Source organism: Hyla sarda, chromosome 8, assembly GCF_029499605.1.
Source record: "Hyla sarda isolate aHylSar1 chromosome 8, aHylSar1.hap1, whole genome shotgun sequence".
Taxonomy (NCBI): Eukaryota; Metazoa; Chordata; class Amphibia; order Anura; family Hylidae; genus Hyla; species Hyla sarda.
Window position 1 is genome coordinate 46,287,933 of NC_079196.1, and position 21,790 is coordinate 46,309,722.

At 46.2% G+C, this 21,790-nt stretch overlaps 1 protein-coding gene across 3 annotated transcripts in view; it reads right to left on the minus strand.

The window, feature by feature from the left end:
* SLC38A11 (solute carrier family 38 member 11) overlaps window positions 1-21,790 on the minus strand; it is a 224,105-nt gene that overhangs the window by 106,025 nt on the left and 96,290 nt on the right. For 2 of the 3 annotated variants that reach the window (XM_056534816.1, XM_056534815.1), the window contains exon 1: window positions 13,736-13,872. The exons of the other annotated variant lie outside the window; for it this stretch is intronic. The gene's annotated coding sequence lies outside the window, so the exon portion shown is untranslated. Of the gene's footprint in view, window positions 1-13,735; window positions 13,873-21,790 lie in introns of those variants that run through there. 3 annotated transcript variants of the gene reach the window in all.

Genomic DNA, 21,790 nt, shown 5'->3' on the forward strand with positions numbered 1-21,790 from the left:
TAAGTTCAACAAGGTCAGAGGTTATGGGACACTCCTTGACTGCCACACTGGGCAGACCATCCTCGTAAACCGTCGAGCAGTGCAAAGGCCATATCTCCATAAGAAGTTCTACACCTTGGAGGTGGGTGAAACTGTGGAGTACACCCCCGTCCAGAGCCTTCGTGGAGAATGGGCTGCAGCGGTCACCCGACCAACAGCCCCAACACAGCTTCCCTTCAAATATTTTCCGTCAACTGATTGGGAGTCCGATCCCTTCAACTTGAGGCCGACAAGGTCTGCTCCTAAAGCCTCCACCAGCACACCCAAGGAGGAGGATCTTTAAGAGTCAAGTTCATCATCTTGTATAATACACATCTTATTTCACATTTGTTATTTGTAGCTATATACATTTTAGTCACATTTTAACTATGCATTGTTCACATTAATATGTGGCTCTGCTGCGTTTTTTCATAGTTTACCAAACCCAGTGAATGGTCCACTTGGTTCTGTATAAACCACAGCAGAGTGATGGCGATATTCTAAAATACATAAGTTTATATAATAGACTATAATACAACAACAACATTATATATTTTTATTGATAGTACAGTTTGACATCCACTGGCACATGCGCAGATGTCAAATCAGCCGGCCGGAGCTGACGAGACTCATGTGACGTAACCTGGTCACATGGCAGTCATGTGACCTTGGATGCAAACGCGGAAGCAGGAAATGCCATTATGGCGTCTATGGGTGCAGGGAAACACATGGATCTGTCTCAAAGGTACAATGTTTGTTTTTAATTTGGTTTTTAATTCACTGCAGACACATTTCACCTGTGGTTTTATTGAGCGGGAAAATATTACACTGTATATTTGTGAGTTTGTGGTGCTTTTATATTATGTATTTATAGAGAATATATGTTTTATACATATGCTGTATACACTTTATCTGTTTTGATTTCACTATGATGATTTTGATCACTGTAACATTGTTTTTTATATTTAATTGTCTGTTAATGGCACACCAGATATAATGTGGTTTGTTTAACCTGTGTACTATGCTTGAAAAAGACAGCGTGATGCTGTTGAAACGTTGCTGTTGAAACGCTGTTGAAACATGTGATATGGGGCAATAAAACTCCACTATTTTGCACTTTACTTACGGGTGTGCTGCTGAAATTCTTTGCTTCTATATATATATATATATATATATATATATATATATATATATATGTGTGTGTGTGTGTGTATATATGTGTGTGGGGAAAAAAATTAAAATTTCGTAAAAAAATAATAAAAAAATAAAATAATATATATATATATATATATATATATATATATATATATATATATATATATATATAAAAATTTTAAAAGGGGTGGTGGGGGTGGGTTTGAGGGTGGGGTGGTGTTAGTTATGAATGTAATGTGTGGTTGAGTTTTTACCAAGTCTGGTTGTTTTTAGTTAAAGCTAAGTAAAGCTATCTTTATGTTTATGTAAAGAATGCGTGGGTAAGTGTGTGTGTGTGTGTGTGTGATAGTATTTTTGATAATTTATATGTAGGTAATTTATATGTAGGTAATTTATATTGAGGTATAATGTTATGTGTTTTGTTAGTTTAATTAAGTTGGGCTGGCCAGTTAGGCTGGGTTCACACCACGTTTTTCAAATACGGTAACCTTACACGATTTTCCGCAAAAAAACGTATATGACCAGATCCGAAACCGTATGCATAGAGAATGCATTGTAAACCGTATTCCAAATGTTGTGTACGGTTGCATCCGTTTTGCCTCGGATACGGTTTTGCCGATTTTTCAACCGTAGGCAAAAACGCTGTCGACCACGTTTTTGCCTCTGGTTGGAAAACCGTATGCGAACCGTATGCGGTTCTTTTAACATTGTTGTCTATGAGAACTGTACACAGAATTTCAGAATACGGTTGCACACGGTTTTTCTAATCCGTTTTTGGAGTTGACACATGCGCAGATTGGAATTTCAATAGAACAATAATAACTTTATTAAATTGCTGGAAAACTAATTCCAACAAAATAGCAAAACCGTTGGCAAAAACTGATGCAAACGGATAGAACCGTATGGGGAAAAACCGTATACGTTTTAATTTGGAGTCATACGGTTGTATACGGTTGCATACGGTTTTTGCTATACGTTTTTTTAGCTGAAAACCGTACACGGTAACCGTATTTGAAAAACCTGGTGTGAACCCAGCCTTAGGCAGGTTTTGTTGTGTTGTGTTTTGTTATTGCTAGTTAAGCTTGTTTTTCTGTTTTGTTAAGTTTTATATATTTATAATAAAAAGAGTGTCAGCAGAGAGCACTGTGGTCAGACAGAAAAAAAAAACTACACAACTTCCTCTGCAGCGTACAGCAGCTGGTAAGTACTGGAAGGATTAAGATTTTTAAATAATCTTTGATTTAAAAAAAAAAATTCCCCAGTACCCCTTTAAACTGGATTACTTCAAAACCAAAAATATGCATTGCCAAGTGGCTTATGAGTATACTAATTTATAAGTGGTCTACGTGGTCTACAATTAACACTAGACAGTTTCAAAGAGGCAACAGATTTTTAAACAGTACAAGCAACCATTAAAAATCTGTTGCGCTCTTAGGCCTCATTTACACAGTGGAAATTTTAGACTGTTCTATGGTAAAAAGTCCGGGCAGACATTCTGTTCGCGGCAGACACAATTTCATGACTGGAAATGCGATGTCTCCATATACAGCAAAGCCACAGAAATTCTTCTGTGTGCACCGTGCAGCAGAATTACATTGAAAATAATAGGGAGGATGCTGCACCTGAATTTTCCTGCTGGATTCTGCTCGGATCTCTGAGGCTCTGTTCGCACAGTGTATTTCTCAGGCATTTTAGTAAAGAAAAAAAAACTTTTCCATAGACTAATGTTTCCCAACTAGGTTGCCACTAGCTGTTTAAAACTACAACTCCTGGCATGATGGGAGCTGTAGTTTTGCCACAGCTGTAAGCACCCAGGTTAGGATAAACTGCCTTAGACTTTCATAGATCACATTCATTTCACAAATAATAATTTGGTTGATTTAATAGACACATTGTTTTGTTTTGTTTTTTTAAATATAATTTGCCTGAAAATACACTGTATGAACATAACCTTAGGCTATGTTCACATGGTGGAATGTCCACACAGAAAATTTCTGTGCGGACATTCCACAGACAGCGGAGTGCCGGCAGAACATGCTGGCACTAGGACCGTTCGGAAATGTGCCGTCTCATAGACAGCAATCTATTTCCTTGTGGAATCCGCAAAAACATTGAACGTGTTCAATGTTTTGCGGACACCTGAATTAGGATTTCTGTGGCAGATGTTGCTGCCACGGAAATTCTGCCATGTAAACAGAGCAACAGAATCCCATTGAAATCATTGGGACTCTGCTGCTTTGGAATGTCCATGTGGAAGATTCATGCGGAATTCCGCACAGACATTCTACCGTGTGAACATAGCCTTAGACTGTCTAGTATAAGTTAATACTTTTTAAGAACAAAACAGTGCTTATTTTTTTCCCCCACAGTGTAAAAAGTACTGGGTTCACAGTGAGGGCCCATGCATCCACGTCTCCTGGAATCGGCCCTTTTTCACACAGAATTTTACTGCATAAATAAGCTTTGAAAATCAAAGTCCTATTAACTAATATGCATTTGTGGGCAGGATTCCACTGAAAGGATGAATCCAGATTTATGTAGGGAGTTCCGCTATGCACGTTTTGACATGTAAACAAAGCAGCATCATTATAATGAAGACAATGGGAGGCTGCTGCACGGCGGTGGACTTTCCGAGCAGAATTTAATGGAAATATTCCCCTTGGAAATTCTGCTGCAGCAGAGTCTCATTGATTTCAATGGGATTCTGCTGTACTGTGCACACGGCGGAATTTCCTTTTTAATGTTTGTGGTCATGGCTCCAAGAGCCTAGAGTGGGACCTGTACAAACTGTATAATACTGACCGTACTTACCGACCTGGAAACAGGAGACCATCTAGAGGACCTAAGAGGGAAAACTAGCGGATGAGGTGTGCCCAATTACCGCGACCGTGGGTATGCCTGATAGAGGGCATACCCTAGTGGGAATTATGAGAAATGAGGGAGGGCTGGGTGGGGTGACGCCAACGTAACACACGCCCCCAGATGTGGGAGAGGGGTGATTATATACCCCACGCCACTCCCACAAATAAAGCCAATTAGGCTTAACACTTGTGGTCATGGCTCCAAGAGCCTAGAGTGGGACCTGTACAAACTGTATAATACTGACCGTACTTACCGACCTGGAAACAGGAGACCATCTAGAGGACCTAAGAGGGAAAACTAGCGGATGAGGTGTGCCCAATTACCGCGACCGTGGGTATGCCTGATAGAGGGCAAAGAGTCGGAGGTAGGGTACAACTGAGTTTTACTTGAATTTACAGAGCCAACACTTTAAACACCCCCGCCATCTCGGTGGACGGGTCAGGGACGTAGCGCTCGAAACAGCCAGAATTCCAGCGCCCCTACTTCTTGATGACGTGTGCAGGGGCATTGTGTTTAGACGCTGCAGAGGCTGCTCCGATCCTAAACGAGTGACCTGAAATGCCACTAGGCTCGTGTCCCAGGACTCTGACAAGGGACCGCACGTGTTTGGTGAACTGTGAAGAGGAGAGTGCTGACCCATTGACCGGCAGAAGAGGGCTGTGCGCTGGCTGTCCAGGGAACGTGGAAAGGAGTTGTGTGAGGGCCAGGACCGGACACCATTGGTGAAAAGTGGGGAAATAGCGTATGGTGGCTCCCCATCTACAGGTTTTGGTGGAAGACAGAGTGAGTGCAAACCCTGCCCCGTGCGGTGATAGTTGGCTCAGGAGAAGACCCCGTGACCTTCGACCGCAGCGTGTGAACTCCCCCGGCCTCAAGAATCCGTAGAAGGCCAAGTAGATCGCTGCTTTGATGACAGTGCTGAGTCTGGGACCAAACGGGTGAGTGTCCAGGAGTGAGGACATGGATCGGAAAAGGTCGCCAGTGACTGGTGCACGGGAGGGTGGTTTGGGACGTGACAGGACAAGGATGCCTTTGAGTGCCGCCTTAATAGGGTTAGTGGACAGTAGAGAAAGTGTGTCGGGATGTGAGAAGGATCTATGGTGTTGTAACCCTGCTAAGTGAAGCTTGATGGTGTTGTGGGAGAGGTGAAGAGAAGAATGGCAGAAACCGACATAAGCAAGAGAGGAACGAACCGAAATTGTGGCAGGGAGACCTTGTTTGTGCATGAACGTGGAAAAAGAGGCTAGAGCTGCGTCATATGCCCGTTTGGTGCTGGGTGCAAGGGACTGTCTGATTAAAGAATTTGCCACTGTGATGAAGTCTGTTAGTCCATCTGGAGATACTGTGTTGAAGGAACTGGGACCCCGACGATGTCTGCTTCTGGGTGTACCTGAAAGAACAGCTTCATGTTACCTCGTGACAGAGCGTCAGCTGCTGTGTTTTTAGTACCCTCAATGTGCTCAACACAAAAGTGAAAATTGAGCTGAAGAGCGATCAAGACAAACTTCCTGACAAAACGCATGATATGCGGGGACTTAGAACGCCCTTTCCTTAAGATGTCTACTGTGGCCATGTTATCGCATCTGAAGCGGACAGTGGAGTTGACCCACGAATCACCCCATACGGCAGCGGCTGCTACTATTGGATAGATCTCAAATAAGGCCGAAGTTTCGTGAAAATTCGGGATAAGCAGTATGTCCTGAGGCCAAGGACTGGCCAGCCAGTGTGCGCCATGGAGAGCGGCGAAACCGACGGCTGAGGCGTCAGAAACCACGGAGGGGGATGTTTCCGTGGCTGAGGGGACAAAGAGCGAGATTCCGTTCCAGTTATTCAGGAAGTGACCCCACATGGCCAGGTCTGACATTGCCTCGCTGTCAATTCGAATGACATGCCTCTGCCCGGAAACTGAAGGAAGTAAGTCCAGGAGTCTGGTTATGAATGACCTACCTTGCGGAATGATCCTCATCGCAAAGGCCATCATGCCTAGGAGGCTTTGGAGCTCCACCCTGGATACTGTGTGGCACTTTGTAATTTTTTGGATAACCTCACAGATCCTAGCCAGTTTCTCCTGGGGAAGCCTGGCTTGCATTTCCTCTGTGTCTAAGATGATGCCTAGGAAGGTGAGCTGAGTGGACGGGCCTTCGGTCTTATGGGGTGCGATTGGGACTCCAACTTCCTTGAACAGCCTCAGCAGTGACCTGAGATTAGAGGGACTGTGACCAGGGTGTTCCAGCAACAGGAAGTCATCCAGATAGTGGATAGTGTAGTGACAGTTGGAGACATGTTGTAAGGCCCAGTGTAAGGCCGTGGCTAGTTGATCAAAAAGCCAGGGGCTACTTTTGGCTCCAAAGGTGAGTTTAGTGGCAAAGTAATACTTGCCTGCCCATTTTACACCATGCCACTGCCACAGGTCTTGCTTGATGGGGAGAAGTTTGAAGGCGTCGGTAATGTCAGCTTTGGAGAGCCACGTGCCCCTGCCCAGCTGTAGTATGGCCTGTATGGCTTGATCGATAGTGGAATATTTCATACTGAACTGATCGGAAGGGATCAGTGGATTGATGCTAGGGATGTTAGAAGAGTAAGGCGCGGAGAGGTCATAGATTAACCTTCTTTTATTAGAAAACTTCCCAGTGGCTAGCCCCAACGGACTAACCCTCCAGACAGAAAAAGGGGGTACATCAAAAGGGCCGATCATAAAGCCTTTCAGAAGTTCAGTTTGTATTAATTCTGACACCACCGTGGGTTCAGCGAGTGCTGACTGAAGGTTAAGGCATTCATACGTGCTTTGAGGCAACGCGACCAACCCTGTGTGAAAGCCTTCGCGAAACCCCCCAACTAACCATCTGACCCAGCAGGGATCAGGGTGGCTGGCTAGAATGCGGGCCAGGGCGTCAACCCGCACCACGCCTAGTCACGCCTGGTTGCCTTTTTGAGAACAGATGGAGCTGGGGTGGGCCCGGAAACAGAGAAAACACACATGGAGAAGCTTGCAGTTGCTGTAGGTGCATGCAGAGAGGTTGAAATTGTTACATATCTGAGTCTTGCCCAGAAACCTGACCGGCCTACCTAGCCTGTCTAGAGCAGGAGAGTTCCTCTGACTGGGGCCTATGGAGATATTTTGGCTCCTGTTGGTGCTTGTATCCGCCTGATCTTTGCTCAGGGGGCACCAATTAGTGGTGTGTGCAGTGACCCCGCACCAGCTGCAGGAGGGGGCTTTTAGACCTGCGAAATGCTCGCAGTAAAGTTCAGTGTCAACGGCTCCCCAGTTGGTCGTGTAATTGAATTGCTCGAAAGAAGCAGCTGCCTTAGCAGCAAAAGATTTGTGGTACTCGTAGAAAGTGGACCCTCCGTGTTTGTACGCCATTTGTGCGATCTTGTGGAGGTACAAATCAAGTTCCTCCCTGCGACTGGGACTAACTGAGCAAATGACGTCTCTATATAGCCCAAAGGCTATGACAAACTCGTTAATTGTTAGTTTCCTGTTAAGCCTGGCATCTTTGCTTTTGAAGGTGACAGCGAGATCGCCACAGGCAACGGTTTTGGTGTCATTGATGTCCGTGGTGGCTATCAGCAGAAGAGCCAAGTTGACATTCTTACCCTCCAGAATGTCTTTTTTAATTGCTGCCGGGATAAAGTGTGCGGGTGTAACATTCGGGGGAGGCTGAAGCATACCTGAAGGCGGAGCCTGAGAGGTAGAAGCAACAGGAACAGCGGGGCCTGGGGCTGTGTCCGTGACCCTGGCGCGTTCCATGTCCTCTAGTCTATCCTGTAGCCCGGACACTGATGTGAGCACCTGGCTCATCATGGTGTGGAGCTGCGAAAGTGAAACACTGGACGCTTGGTCCGATGCTGCTGCCTGCCTCGCCGGGGGGGGCCCGGTCTGTGCCCAGCAGGTTGAACAGCTCCCCTTTCTTGGCTGAGGCCGGAAAGGGGGTGCCCCTCCTCCTGAGTTCCTGCATCAGTTTGGGGATTGTCCAGGTACGGTAGGAGGACATGCTACCCCGGTACGAAGCTCTTGCTGGGGTCTCGGGGACGGAGAGGGTGTCCTCAATGTCAGAGGGTTGCGACATGCTGCGTCGGAACCTGTCCGGGCCAGTAACGGGTGCCGGTAGACAAAGTTGGATGCTAGTGAGAACAGGGATGGTACCTGAACAACTCTGGCTGCTATCTTGTAACACTGACCTGCTGTATCCTGAGTTGTGGGAATAGAGGGAGCCTGAATAGGCACGATCCGGCTCACGGCTGAGGGGATACACAGAGACAGAAAACAAATAAGTGAAAATGGGTGACAGCTGAGTGCCTGACGTGATGAGTGCGTGACGTGGTGGGCTAAAAATGAGTTTCCCCTTATATATATATATATTTTTTATTTATTTATTTTCTTTTTTTTTTTCTTTTGGGGTGTGTCAGATAACGGATGACCCAGTGTTCGTGTGTGTCGAGTTGCGTTGTGTTGAAGCAAGTCAGGAACAACGGGCTACACCAAGGCCCCCACTGACGCGAACGGCCCAGGCTGAACGGGGGTGTCGGCCGCCCGAGGCCCTGGGCCGCGTCAGCGGCGGGTCCAGCGCGTGAAATGTGTTGGCCAAACTGATTGAATGTCGTGCAGAAGTGAGAACTGATGGCTATGTGAGAAGAAGTGAAATCAGTATATGCGTTTTTTTTTTTTTTTTTAATATACCTCGAGCTGAAAGCTGAGAGGCGAAGCCACTTGTGGGGCTTAGGAACGACAGTGGAACCTGAAGGGTAAGACAAATACTAGAGTCATTAATGATGAGGGACAGCATGTGCCTGGCCATAGGGCTGGTTCCCCCCTTTTTTTTTTTTTTTTGAGAAGGAAGGGGGGGGGGGCAGGTGTGACATGGTGGCCGAACCTGGGTGATGCCGACGCTCACGGCCCGACAGCCCAGACCCCGGGCGCCTCCCCCCCTCGCGGCACCCGACCATGCATAAGCACGCCGGGAGCTAGCAGGAAAGGGGGGAGAGCGCCCGGACCCGACTGTGGGATGGCACCCTGCGAACGTCCCGGCTGGCCCCCATGACAGGGATGGTGTGGCTCCGGGGAGTGGCGCCGCCCCCCTCAACGGCGGGGCCCCGCCCCCGCAGCCCGTGTCGCCGCAGAGCTGGGTGCAGGAACGGAGCCCCCCCCGTGGCGACGCGGCGCCGGGTGATGACGCGGGACGCCGGGACGCGAAGCCCCGCCCCCCCCCCCGGCCGCCTCGCGGCGTCGGCCGGAGCGGGGAGCGGGCCCCGGGCCCGGCGAGCACGCGAACTCTCGCCCTCTGTATTGTGGGAAGGAGTGACCGGAAGCGACGCCGACCGCCGGGGCGAATGAGGACCCCGCCCCCCGCAGCTCCGCGCCGCAATCTGGAGCGTGGGACGGGATCCCCGAGCCCGGCAGCAGGCGCAACTCCACTCCCTCGGGACCGGGAACCGGGCGGGCCAGGTGAGCGGTGGGGGAACACGGGAAGGGGAAAACATGCAAGAAAAAACGGGGTACAAAAAACCTGGGGGAGCGCGAGGAGGCAAGCGACCCAGCTGGGGGTGAGCCTGCTCCGGCACTACGAACCCGGGCTGAACAACATAGAGCCACACTGGCACTTACCTAACCAACCTCTGCGAGGACGGGGGATAGAACCGTTACACACTACCAACGACACTCCAGGGGGGGGGACGTATGCACTAACACGGTAGACTACTAGAGAACTACCGCCAACGTAACACATGCCCCCAGATGTGGGAGATGGGTGATTATATACCCCACGCCACTCCCACAAATAAAGCCAATTAGGCTTAACACTTCTGTAGATTCTGCTCAGACATGCATTACCGTCAATGAGAGAGAGCATTTCCGAAAGGTCCTAGCTTTCCGAAACAATCAAATATGCAGAATATCTGCCCATGTTTTCCAGGCAGATACTCCATGCATTTTTGCCCATGTGTGCATGGGCAGTCGTATTTCCCTAGTGTGCATGGGACCTTATAGCCTCACTGCTAAAAAAAAAAACAAGTGATACTCAAAGCATTTCACCTAATAACATGCACTTTAGATGTTTATTGATTTTATTTATCAGGCAAATTTTCATAATAAGTAAAATGTAGCTACTATTGGATCTTGTATCATAGAAGTGTTGTTATTATTTAACTCTGGTCTGCCAGATGTGCTATACTAATGTGGAACATCAGTGGAGGAGAAGTCCTGTAGTCAGTTGCCTTACAGCCAAGAGTGAATAGAACAAGGAGTTAAGAAAACATACACTGTAAATGGTGCCACTTCTAAATTCATTTTTAGGAGTCTTTGGTATTGTTATATTATTAAAGATCAATGACGCGTTTCAGGTCGCATTCCCCTTTCCTCGGATTGGAACTTCAGACAATTTTTAAACCCTCTTATGTGGGGAACACAAGGGTCTATCAAGAAACTGTAAAAATGTGGTTAATGATAGTAAAATCAATTTTTGGGGGATTGGCTACAGGTCCTCTTTAAAAGTAATATTGTGCAATAGCTGCATTTTAGATTTTAATTGTCATATCGCAAATAAACACAAGAGGGCAACATTTCATGTCTTTTTATGACCATTGGAACTCAATTTAAAAAAAAAAAATATTCAAACAACAAATATATAAATATTATAAATGTTCAAAAACAATTTGTCTTTTCTTCCGATTAGAGATGAGCGAACTTACAGTAAATTCGATTTGTCACGAACTTCTCGGCTCGGCAGTTGATGACTTATCCTGCGTAAATTAGTTCAGCTTTCAGGTGCTCCGGTGGGCTGGAAAAGGTGGATACAGTCCTAGGAAAGAGTCTCCTAGGACTGTATCCACCTTTTCCAGCCCACTGGAGCACCTGAAAGCTGAACTAATTTATGCAGGATAAGTCATCAATTGCCGAGCTGAGAAGTTCGTGACGAATCGAATTTACTGTAAGTTCGCTCATCTCTACTTCCGATATAACACAATTGTACTACAAGCACTTTTTTTTGTTGTTCATTTTTATTGATAACATATAGAAGGGGGAGATTTATCAAGCTGTTTCCTTCATTATTTTGGCTGTTAAAAGTCGCAATTTTGAGATTTTTTTTTAACCTTTTTTAAATATATACTCGAGTATAAGCCGACCCAGATATAAGCTGAGGCCCCTAATTTTACCCCAAAAACCCAGGGAAAGGTATTGACTCGACTATAAGCCTAGGGAAGAAATACATTATCCCCCCCATGTAATCATCCAGACACCTGTCATCATCCAGACCCCCGTCATCATCCCACCCCTTCATCATCACCACCTGTCAATCCCTTCATCAGTGGTCTTCAACCTGCGGACCTCCGAATGTTGCAAAACTACAACTCCCAGCATGCCCGGACAGCTGGGAGTTGTAGTTCTGCAACATCTGGAGGTCTGCAGGTTGAAACCCACTGATGAAGGGATTGACAGGCGGTGAGGATGAAGGGGGGGGGGGATGATGACGAAGGCCGCAGTGTTCTTCAACCTGCGGACCTCCCGAGGTTTCAAAACTATAACTCCCAGCATGCCTGGACAGCCGTTTTGCAACATCTGGATGTCCGCCGGTTGAAGACCACTGATGAAGGGATTGACAGGTGGAGAGTTCACTTGAGTATAAGACGAAAAATCGTGCTGAAAAACTCGGCTTATACTCGAGTATATACGGTAGACGTTTTTGGAAAAACTGGCTGTGGGTTGCAGGGCTGTGCAGTTGCCCATGCAGTGGACAGTATTTATTTACTGCGCCATTGTTAAAATGGTTCAACATTTTTGCGCAAACGTTTAAAAAAGAAAAAAAAACTGCAAATGTAGACCAAGTCTAACTTAGCTGAAAAAAAAGACAGACCACTGTGAAAAGACTTTCAAGCATGGGGAACCAGTTATTTAGAAAGGAGTCCTCTTTAAGAATAGAGTAATCCAAATTAGCTAACAACTAAGCACCAAGCAGGGTTGTGTGACAGAATAGTTTTTTGAAAAAGAGCAATACATTATTATGAAGAGCTATATATTTGGAAAGATTAGTACATACAATTTGGACATGCCAGGCAAGCTAGTATTGTCATGCTGCATTAGATTTCCTATTTGGCAACAGCTGGAGACACCACTTCTGTCGTATTTTCTAACAACCAGCAGTAGAGAGTATTCCTGCATTTGGGTTGCTCCCTGAGCCAAATCGCCTTAAATTGTCACTCACCTAATAAACTGGAGAGCGCAAACTGAGAGCCCCAAATATGAGACCAGGGAACGGTGACAATCCTAGCCATAATGGCCTTGGTGTTGAAAATGCTGCGGGGTAGACAGCAGGTAAGCTGCGTTTAGTCTGTAGGTTGGTGCATGTGTCTTAACAGACAGACACCTTGGTGCACGCTAATTCTGTTGCGCTCGCCAGGTTATTATGTTATTGATCCATTTTGGCGATTAAGCACCAAAAGCAACCAAAATGCTTCTACGGCTTTGTAGGATAAAAACCAACACCAGTAGTAGTGTCTCCAGCTGTTGCCAGACTATTTAGAAATAACTGTGGTAGAGCAATGGTCAGCACTATCTAAAAGGTGGTGGTGCACGAGGAAAAGGGTAATGCAATATAATGAAGGAGGTCCCAGCACTCACCGATGCAAGCAATTGATATTTTATTGTATATCCAAGTCACAGGACGCGTTTGGCACTTAGCCTTCCTCTGCTGACAGCAGAGGAAGGCTAAGTGCCGAAACGCGTCCTGTGACTTGGATATACAATAAAATATCAATTGCTTGCATCGGTGAGTGCTGGGACCTCCTTCATTATATTTAGAAATAACTCTCTGTATTAAAATTTTGTTATAACAAAAACGGTATTCTGGTGATGTCTTGAATTTTTTTTGTAGCTTTTATTTTAGCTTTGTTCAAAAATAAGACAGGCAGAAGCACTTTTTTACATGAAACACTTACAAATAGGGCAACCTGCTATGACAGCGCTTTCTGTACTGAGCACACAGGTCTCCGTAGCACAGGCCACTCAGTCTGAGGGAAAACGAAAGTAAACTTCCAATCTGGCGGCTCACAGCCGTTTGTGAGGTGAAATAAAATTTGTGTGATATTTATTAAAGTCTGTGCGCCTTTTTGATAAATTCGGCGCACAACAGCAAAAAACAACACAAAAAGAAAAACTCAGAAAAGGACTTTGCACAGAAAAACATTGATAAATCTCCCCCATATAGTACAATACTATGTACCTACACAGGGATCTGTGTTATCACAGTGGCCACACTTTTGGGGGGAGATTTATCAAAACCTGTGCAGAGGAAAAGTGGACCAGTTGCCCATAGCAACCAATCAGATCGCTTCTTTCATTTTACAGAGGGCCTTGTTAAAAATGAAAGAAGCGATCTGATTGGTTGCTATGGGCAACTGGGCAACAGGTTTTGATAAATCTCCCCCAACTGGTACTGCTGAAAACATAGCACAGAGTTTCCCAACCAAGGTGTTGCAAAACTACAACTCCTAACATACCCGGACAGACGTTGGCTGTCCGGGCATGCTGAGAGTTGTAGTTTTGCAACAGCTGGAGGCACACTGGTTGGGAAACATTGACATAGTGGGTGGTCTTCTCTAGGACTAGAAATATGATGTCTTATCCTTAAAGGAGTACTCCGGCGCGCACTTTTTTCATTTTATCCCGTCCGGGCTGCAAAATAAAAGAAAACACACTTTATCTTACCTGCCAACGAGCCCGCGGAGCTTCGGTACACTCCGGTACAGGTGTTCGGTCCCCGGGCTGTATTCTTCTTACTTCCTGTTAGCCCGACACGTCACACGGAGCTTCAGCCTATCACTGGCCGAGGCGGGACATCGCTGCGGCCAGTGATAGGCTGAAGCTCCGTGTGACGTGCCGGGCTAACAGGAAGTAAGAAGAATACAGCCCGGGGACCGAACACCTGTACCGGAGCTCCGGGGGCTCGTTGGCAGGTAAGATAAAGTGTGTTTTCTTTTATTTTGCAGCCCGGACGGGATACAATGAAAAAAGTGTGCAACGGAGTACTCCTTTAATAGCCACCTACATCAGGTCAGTAGGATCTGCAGTGCTCCCCTTTATTTTTACTAATAATGGTGGTGCCTGTTATTAGAGCTCAGTCTTATTGACTTGAATGGGACCGAGTTGCTCTGAGCTGTAATATAAGGAACAGCCGCTAGTAAATGCACAGGACTACTGAAAGGGATTTTTGCAAGTTTGTTGAAGCATCACAGCTCCTTCAATCAGCAGATCGACATGGGTGTCAAAAATCAGACCCCCACCAATCTAAAACTGTAGCACAGCTACAAAAAATACCTAAAAATTCAGATGTAAGGTCAAATAAGCTTGATGTCCCAGTCCACTCATGTAATACTTGCAAATGTTTAGGAAACATGAAATAGGGTAAGCTAAGTGCAGAGCCAAGTCTGTGAGCAAGTATGTTAACACCATATTTATTTATTATTAATTATCATCATGATGGTTAAAGTACATAACAGAAACGCAAGTACAATAAGTATCGAACAGGGTAAATGACAGACTGATATAGAGGGAGAGAGAGCCCGGTCTATAAGGGCTTACAATCTACTAGGGGATGTGAAACAGTAGGTGAGGGGGCATTTGGTCATCTATGAGAGGTTAGGGAAGCGTTAATTTTTAACGTAAACTTGTTTTCCCTTAGTCCTAACAGCAGCACAAGTGGGGGTGTTCTGCCCCTGTGAAGCTCGCAGGACAGTGGGATTTTTAATTCCGCCCAAGTAATTAGCATTTTAATTAATTCCCCCATAAAAGGCCTCCTCCCTTAGGCCACATTGCTTATATAACAAGTAACAAAAGGGCGGGAAATTTGTGTGCTGCTGTTAGGACTAAGGGAAAACAAATTTACGTTAAAAGTTAACGCTTCCCTTACGTCCTAACCAGCAGCACAAGTGGGGACTTAGCAAGTAACAACACAAATAGGGAGGGACTACGGCAGAGCGGCACTTAGGATAGACTGCCCAAAGGCCAACTCTTCCGAATGTTTGGCATTAACCCTGTAATGACTGATAAATGTGTTACGGGTGCCCCAAGAGGCAGCAGCACAGATTTGTTCCAGAGGAACAGACTTCCTTTCGGCAAAAGAAGTAGACACTGCCCGGGTAGAATGGGTAGTAACAAAGGCAGGAGGAGTTAACTTTTGGGCTACAAAAGCCTCAAGGATTGCCTATTTAATCCATCTAATCAGAGAGGGTTTAGAGTAGGGATCGACCGATTATCGGTTTGGCCGATATTATTGGCCGACAAACGCGATTTTGGACATTATCGGTATCGGCAATTACCTTGCCGATATGCCGATAATGCCCCGCCCCCACCGCACCGCGCTGCACCACCCACCGCACCGCAACCGCCCCCCCCCCAACCCATCGCCGCCGCTGCCCCCCCCCCCATTGCCTCCCCCATCCCCGGTGTTATAATGACCTGTTCCCGGGGGTACGCTATCATTCTGGCTCCTGCGCTGTTGCTGTGTGCTGCGTAATTACGAGTGACCGTCACCGTCAGTACGCACAGTGACAGCGCAGGATGCCGATGGAGCCAGAAGGATCGCGGACCCCCGGGAACAGGTAATTATAACACCGGGGATGGGGGGAGGCGATGGGGCAGCGGCGCTATGTGGGCAGAGGATGGGGGGGGGCGATGGGGCAGCGGCGTCGGTATGTGGGCAGAGGATGGGGGGGAGGCGATGGGGCAGCGGCGGCGGTGGTATGTGGGCAGAGGATGGGGAGAGGCGATGGGGCAACTGTGGTGGTTAGACGCAGGACAGGCAGGGGGAGAGAAGCGGGCAGCAGGGACGGTCTCTGGCACCGCAAAAGCCGCTGTAGTTCATTGATTTAAAGCGCCCGCTTTAAATCATTGATCTGCAACGGCTTCTGCCCCGCCGGGGGGGGGTTGAAATAGCCGATAATTTATACCGGAATATCGGTAGAAGTTATCGGCTATCGGCCCGAAAGGTGACAGATTATCGGTATCGGCCCTAAAAAAACAATATCGGTCAATCCCTAGTTTAGAGGCTTTAAAACCTTTGTTCTTTCCTGTAAAAGAGATGAGTAGGTGTACTGATCTTCTGAAATTTCCAGTTCTTGCAATGTAGATTTTAAGGATTCTTCAAATGTCCAGTGTGTGATTCGCAGCTTCTTCGGGAGAAGATGGGTTAGGACACAGAACTGGGAGGGATAGGACCTGGTTGATGTTTGAGAATGAGAAGGTCGGAACCTTAGAAACAAAGGTAGGCAGATATCTCAACAGGACTCTATCCTGGAGAAAAAGTGTATAAGGCTCAAAAGCCGAGAGGGCCTGAAGCTCACCAACTCTTTTGGCTGAGGATATGGCCAGCAAAAAGGTGACTTTAAGGGTTAAATACCTAAAGTCAGCTTCTTCCAGAGGCTCAAAGGGGGGAAAGCATAACCCCTGAAGAACAGTGGATAAATCCCATCTGGGAATAGGTCTAAGAACCCTTGGTTTAAGTCTTTCAGCTCCCCTGAGGAATCTTTTAATTAGGGGTTCTTGTGACAGGGATCTGCCTAAAAAGGCAGAGAGTGCTGAGACTTGAACCTTTAGAGTAGATGGGCTTAGACCCTTGTCAAGGCCATCTTGGAAAAAACGTAGTAATGCAGAGGAGGATCTGAGGCTACTATCTCTTTCATAGTACACCACTGATGAAAGATCCGTTTTATCCGGGAATAAACTTTGTTTGTTGATTGTGCTCTGGAATGAGCAATGGTTCTCAAAACCTCTGCAGGAAGCCCACTATCTAGTAGGGTCCTGTCAATCTCCAGGCTGTCAGATTGAGTCTCCTCAGATCTAGGCAGGAGCCTGTGTTGTGAGACAATAGGTTCTGCATGGGGGGAAGTCTCCAATAACACCCTTGACTCACCCTCATGAGCTGGGTGAACCAGGACCTCTTGGGCCAGAATGGTATGATGGCTATCACAGAGGCCTGGTCTTCCCTGACTTTCATCAATACCCTTGGTATCATGGAAAGTGGAGGGAATATGTAGGCCAGCCTGAACCTCCATGGTATGGACAGAGCGTCTATCGCCACAGGATTGTCCTCTTTGTAAAGAGAGCAAAACTTGCTCACTTTGGCATTCAGACGTGTTGCCATGAGATCTATCTCTGGCACTCCCACATGGTGTACAGATCCTGTGTACAGCTGATATCCACCGCCATATGGTCCTGTATATAATCACTTATATGGTATACATATCCTGTGTACAGTTGATATCTATTGCCATATGGTCCTGTATATAATCACTTATATTGTATACAGATCTCTGTACAGCTGGTATCTACTGCCATATGGTCCTCTATATAATCACTTATATTGTATACAGATCTCTGTACAGCTGGTATCTACTGCCATATGGTCCTGTATGTAATCACTTATATTGTATACAGATCTCTGTACAGCTGGTATCTACTGCCATATGGTCCTGTATGTAAGGCTCAACTTAATAGAAAACATAAAAAACAAAACCCTGATTGTGAGAGGACTCTCTTACCTTCTTTGATATCTGGTTCAGACACCCCCTTCTGTTAAAAGGATCCAGTAAAAATAAGCTGATTACTAGGTGTCCCACTGTTTGAAAATTAACCTCTTAAGGACGCAGGGCGTATGGATACGCCCTGCATCCCGAGTCCTTAAGGACGCAGGGCGTATCCATACGCCCGTGGGAATTCCGGTCCCCACCGCTAGCCGGTTGGGGACCGGAGCCGGATGCCTGCTGAAATCGTTCAGCAGGCATCCCGGCATATCGCCCAGGGGGGTCATTATGCCCCCCCATGTCGGCGATCGCCGCAGATCGCTGGACAATTCAGGCCAGCGATCTGCGGCGATTCCGGGTCAATCGGGTCTCCAGTGACCCGGTGACCCGGAATAACTGGCTGTTCGGGGCCGTCTCTGACGGCCCCGAACAGCCAGAGCCTGCAGGGGTGAGGTGGCACTGGTGCCACCTCACGATCGCCCTGATTCGTCGGCCGGATTACCGGCCGACCAATCAGGGCGCCTGCTGCGGGTGTCACTCCCGCACCCGCTCCGCCCCTCTTCCGGAGGGCGTGAGCGGGTGCGGGAAGACGACCCCGGGTGCTGGGGACCCCGATCCCCGGCGTCCATGTTGGGATCGGGGCCCCAGGAGCGATGGCGGCGGCGAGGGACAGCCTGCGATGGAGCAGCAGCAGGAGGTGAGTTACAGCCTCCTGCTGTTGCTTAGCAACAGCTCCCAGCATGCAAAAAGGGCATGCTGGGAGCTGTAGTTATGCAACAGCAGGAGGCAGACCACCACAACTCCCAGCATTCCCTTATGGGCATGCTGGGACTTATGGTTTTGCAACAGCTGGAGGCACATTTTTTCTATGGAAAAGTGTACCTTCAGCTGTTGTATAACTACAACTCCCAGCTTGCACAAACAGCTAAAGTGCATGCTGGGAGTTGTAGTGGTGCATCTGCTGGTTGCATAACTACAACTCCCAGCATGCCCGTTGGCTGACGGTGACTGCTGAGAGTTGTAGTTTTGCAACAGCTGAAGGCACACTGGTTGTGAAACTTAGTTTTTTTTTTACCTAACTCATTGTTTCACGACCGGTGTGCCTCCAGCTGTTGCAAACTACAACTCCCAGCAGTCACCTTACACCATGCACCGTACATGCTGGGAGTTGTAGTTTTGCAACAGCTGGAGGCACACTGGTTTTGAAACACTGAGTAAGGTCACAAACTCCGTGATACATAACCAGTGTGCCTACAGCTGTTGCAAAACTAAAACTCTCAGCATGTACAGTCTGTCAGCGCATGCTGGGAGTTGTAGTTTTGCAACAGCTGGATGTCCCCCCCAATGTGAATGTACAGGGTACACTCACATGGGCGGAGGATTACAGTAAGTATCGGGCTGCAAGTTTGAGCTGCAGCAAATTTTCTGCAACAGCTCAAACTGCCAGCGAGAAACTACTGTGAACCCCCGCCCGTGCGACTGTACCCTAAAAACACTACACTACACTACCACAAAAAATAAAATAAAAGGTAAAAAACACTAAATATACACATACCCCTACACAGCTCCCCTCCCAAATAAAAATGAAAAACGTCTGGTACGCCACGGTTTCCAAAACGGAGCCTCCAGCTGTTGCAAAACAACAACTCCCAGTATTGTCGGACAGCCGTTGACTGTCCAGGCATGCTGGGAGTTTTGCAACAGCTGGAGGCACCCTGTTTGGGAATCACTGGCGTAGAATACCCCTATGTCCACCCCTATGCAATCCCTAATTTAGGCCTCAAATGCGCATGGCGCTCTCACTTTGGAGCCCTGTCGTATTTCAAGGCAACAGTTAAGGGTCACATATGGGGTATCGCCGTACTCGGGAGAAATTGGGCTTCAAATTTTGGGGGGTATTTTCTGCTTTAACCCTTTGTATAAATGTAAATTTTTTGGGAAACCAAGCATTTTAGGTAAATTTTTTTATTTTTTTTTACATATGCAAAAGTCGTGAAACACCTGTAGGGTATTAAGGTTCACTTAACCCCTTGTTACATTCCCCGAGGGCTCTAGTTTCCAAAATGGTATGCCATGTGGGGTTTTTTTGCGGTCCTGGCACCATAGGGGCTTCCTAAATGCGGCATGCCCCCAGAGCAAAATTTGCTTTCAAAAAGCCAAATGTGACTCCTTCTCTTCTGAGACCTGTAGTGCGCCAACAGAGCACTTTTCACCCCCATATGGGGTGTTTTCTGAATCGGGAGAAATTGGGCTTCAAATTTTGGGGGGTATTTTCTGCTTTAACCCTTTGTATAAATGTAAATTTTTGGGGAAACCAAGCATTTTAGGTACATTTTTTTATTTTTTTTTACATATGCAAAAGTCGTGAAACACCTGTAGGGTATTAAGGTTCACTTTACCCCTTGTTACGTTCCCCGAGGGGTCTAGTTTCCAAAATGGTATGCCATGTGGTTTTTTTTTGCTGTCCTGGCACCATAGGGGCTTCCTAAATGCGGCATGCCCCCAGAGCAAAATTTCCTTCAAAAAAGCCAAATGTGACTCCTTCTCTTCTGAGACCTGTAGTGCGCCAGCAGAGCACTTTTCACCCCCATATGGGGTGTTTTCTGAATCGGGAGAAATTGGGCTTCAAATTTTGGGGGGTATTTTCTGCTATTACCCTTTTTAAAAATGTAAAACTTTAGGGAAACCAAGCATTTTAGGTAAAAAAAATATATATTTTTTTTACATATGCAAAAGTCGTGAACCACCTGTGGGGTATTAAGGTTCACATTACCCCTTGTTACATTCCCCGAGGGGTCTAGTTTCCAAAATGGTATGCCATGTGTTTTTTTTTGCTGTTCTGGCACCATAGGGGCTTCCTAAAGGTGACATGCCCCCCAAAAACCATTTGACGCTCCTTCCCTTCTGAGCCCTCTACTGCGCCCGCCGAACACTTTACATAGACATATGAGGTATGTGCTTACTCGAGAGAAATTGGGTTTCAAATACAAGTAAAAAATTTCTCCTTTTTACCCCTTGCAAAAATTCAAAAATTGGGTCTACAAGAACATGCGAGTGTAAAAAATGAAGATTGTGAATTTTCTCCTTCACTTTGCTGCTATTCCTGTGAAACCCGTAAAGGGTTAAAACGCTTACTGAATGTCATTTTGAATACTTTCGGGGTGCAGTTTTTATAATGGGGTCATTTATGGGGTATTTCTAATATGAAGACCCTTCAAATCCACTTCAAACCTGAACTGGTCCCTGAAAAAAAGCGAGTTTCCAAATTTTGTGAAAAATTGGAAAATTGCTGCGGAACTTTGAAGCCCTCTGGTGTCCTCCAAAAGTAAAAACTCATCAATTTTATGATGCAAATATAAAGTAGACATATTGTATATGTGAATAAAAAAAAAATTATTTTGAATATCCATTTTTCTTACAAGCAGAGAGCTTCAAAGTTAGAAAAATGCAAAATTTTCAAATTTTTCATCAAATTTTGGGATTTTTCACCAAGAAAGGGTGCAAGTTACCAAAAATTTTACCACTACGTTAAAGTAGAATATGTCACGAAAAAACAATCTCGGAATCAGAATGATAACTAAAAGCATTCCAGAGTTATTAATGTTTAAAGTGACAGTGGTCAGATGTGCAAAAAATGGCCGAGTCCTTAAGGTGAAAAAGGGCTCAGTCCTTAAGGGGTTAAGTGGTCTGCGGTAATATGTAGAAAATTGTTCAAAATCTTAGCAACAAGTTAAGCATTGCATAGAAATGATTAAAATCAAGCAGCTGCTGGATAGAAATGCAGGGTCCTGCTCTCTGGTCCACAGAATTGCTGGAGGTTATTGTCACATATAGGATCCTCCTCCATGCCCTAACTGGATACTTGAAAATTATTTTCTACACAACCCAGCCCTGTTAAAGGGGTACTCCCGTGGAAAACATTTTTTTTTTTTATCAACTGGTGCCAGAAAGTTAAACAGATTTGTAAATTACTTCTATTAAAAAATCTTAATCCTTCCAGTACTTTTTAGGGGCTATATACTACAGAGGAAATGCTTTTCTTTTTAGATTTCTCTGATGTCATGACCACAGTGCTCTCTGCTGACCTCTGATGTCCATTTTAGGAACTGTCCAGAGCAGCATATGTTTGCTATGAGGATTTTCTACTGCTCTGGACAGTTCCTAAAATGGACAGCAGAGGTCAGCAGAGAGCACTGTGGTCATGACATCAGAGAAATCTAAAAAGATAAGCATTTCCTCTGTA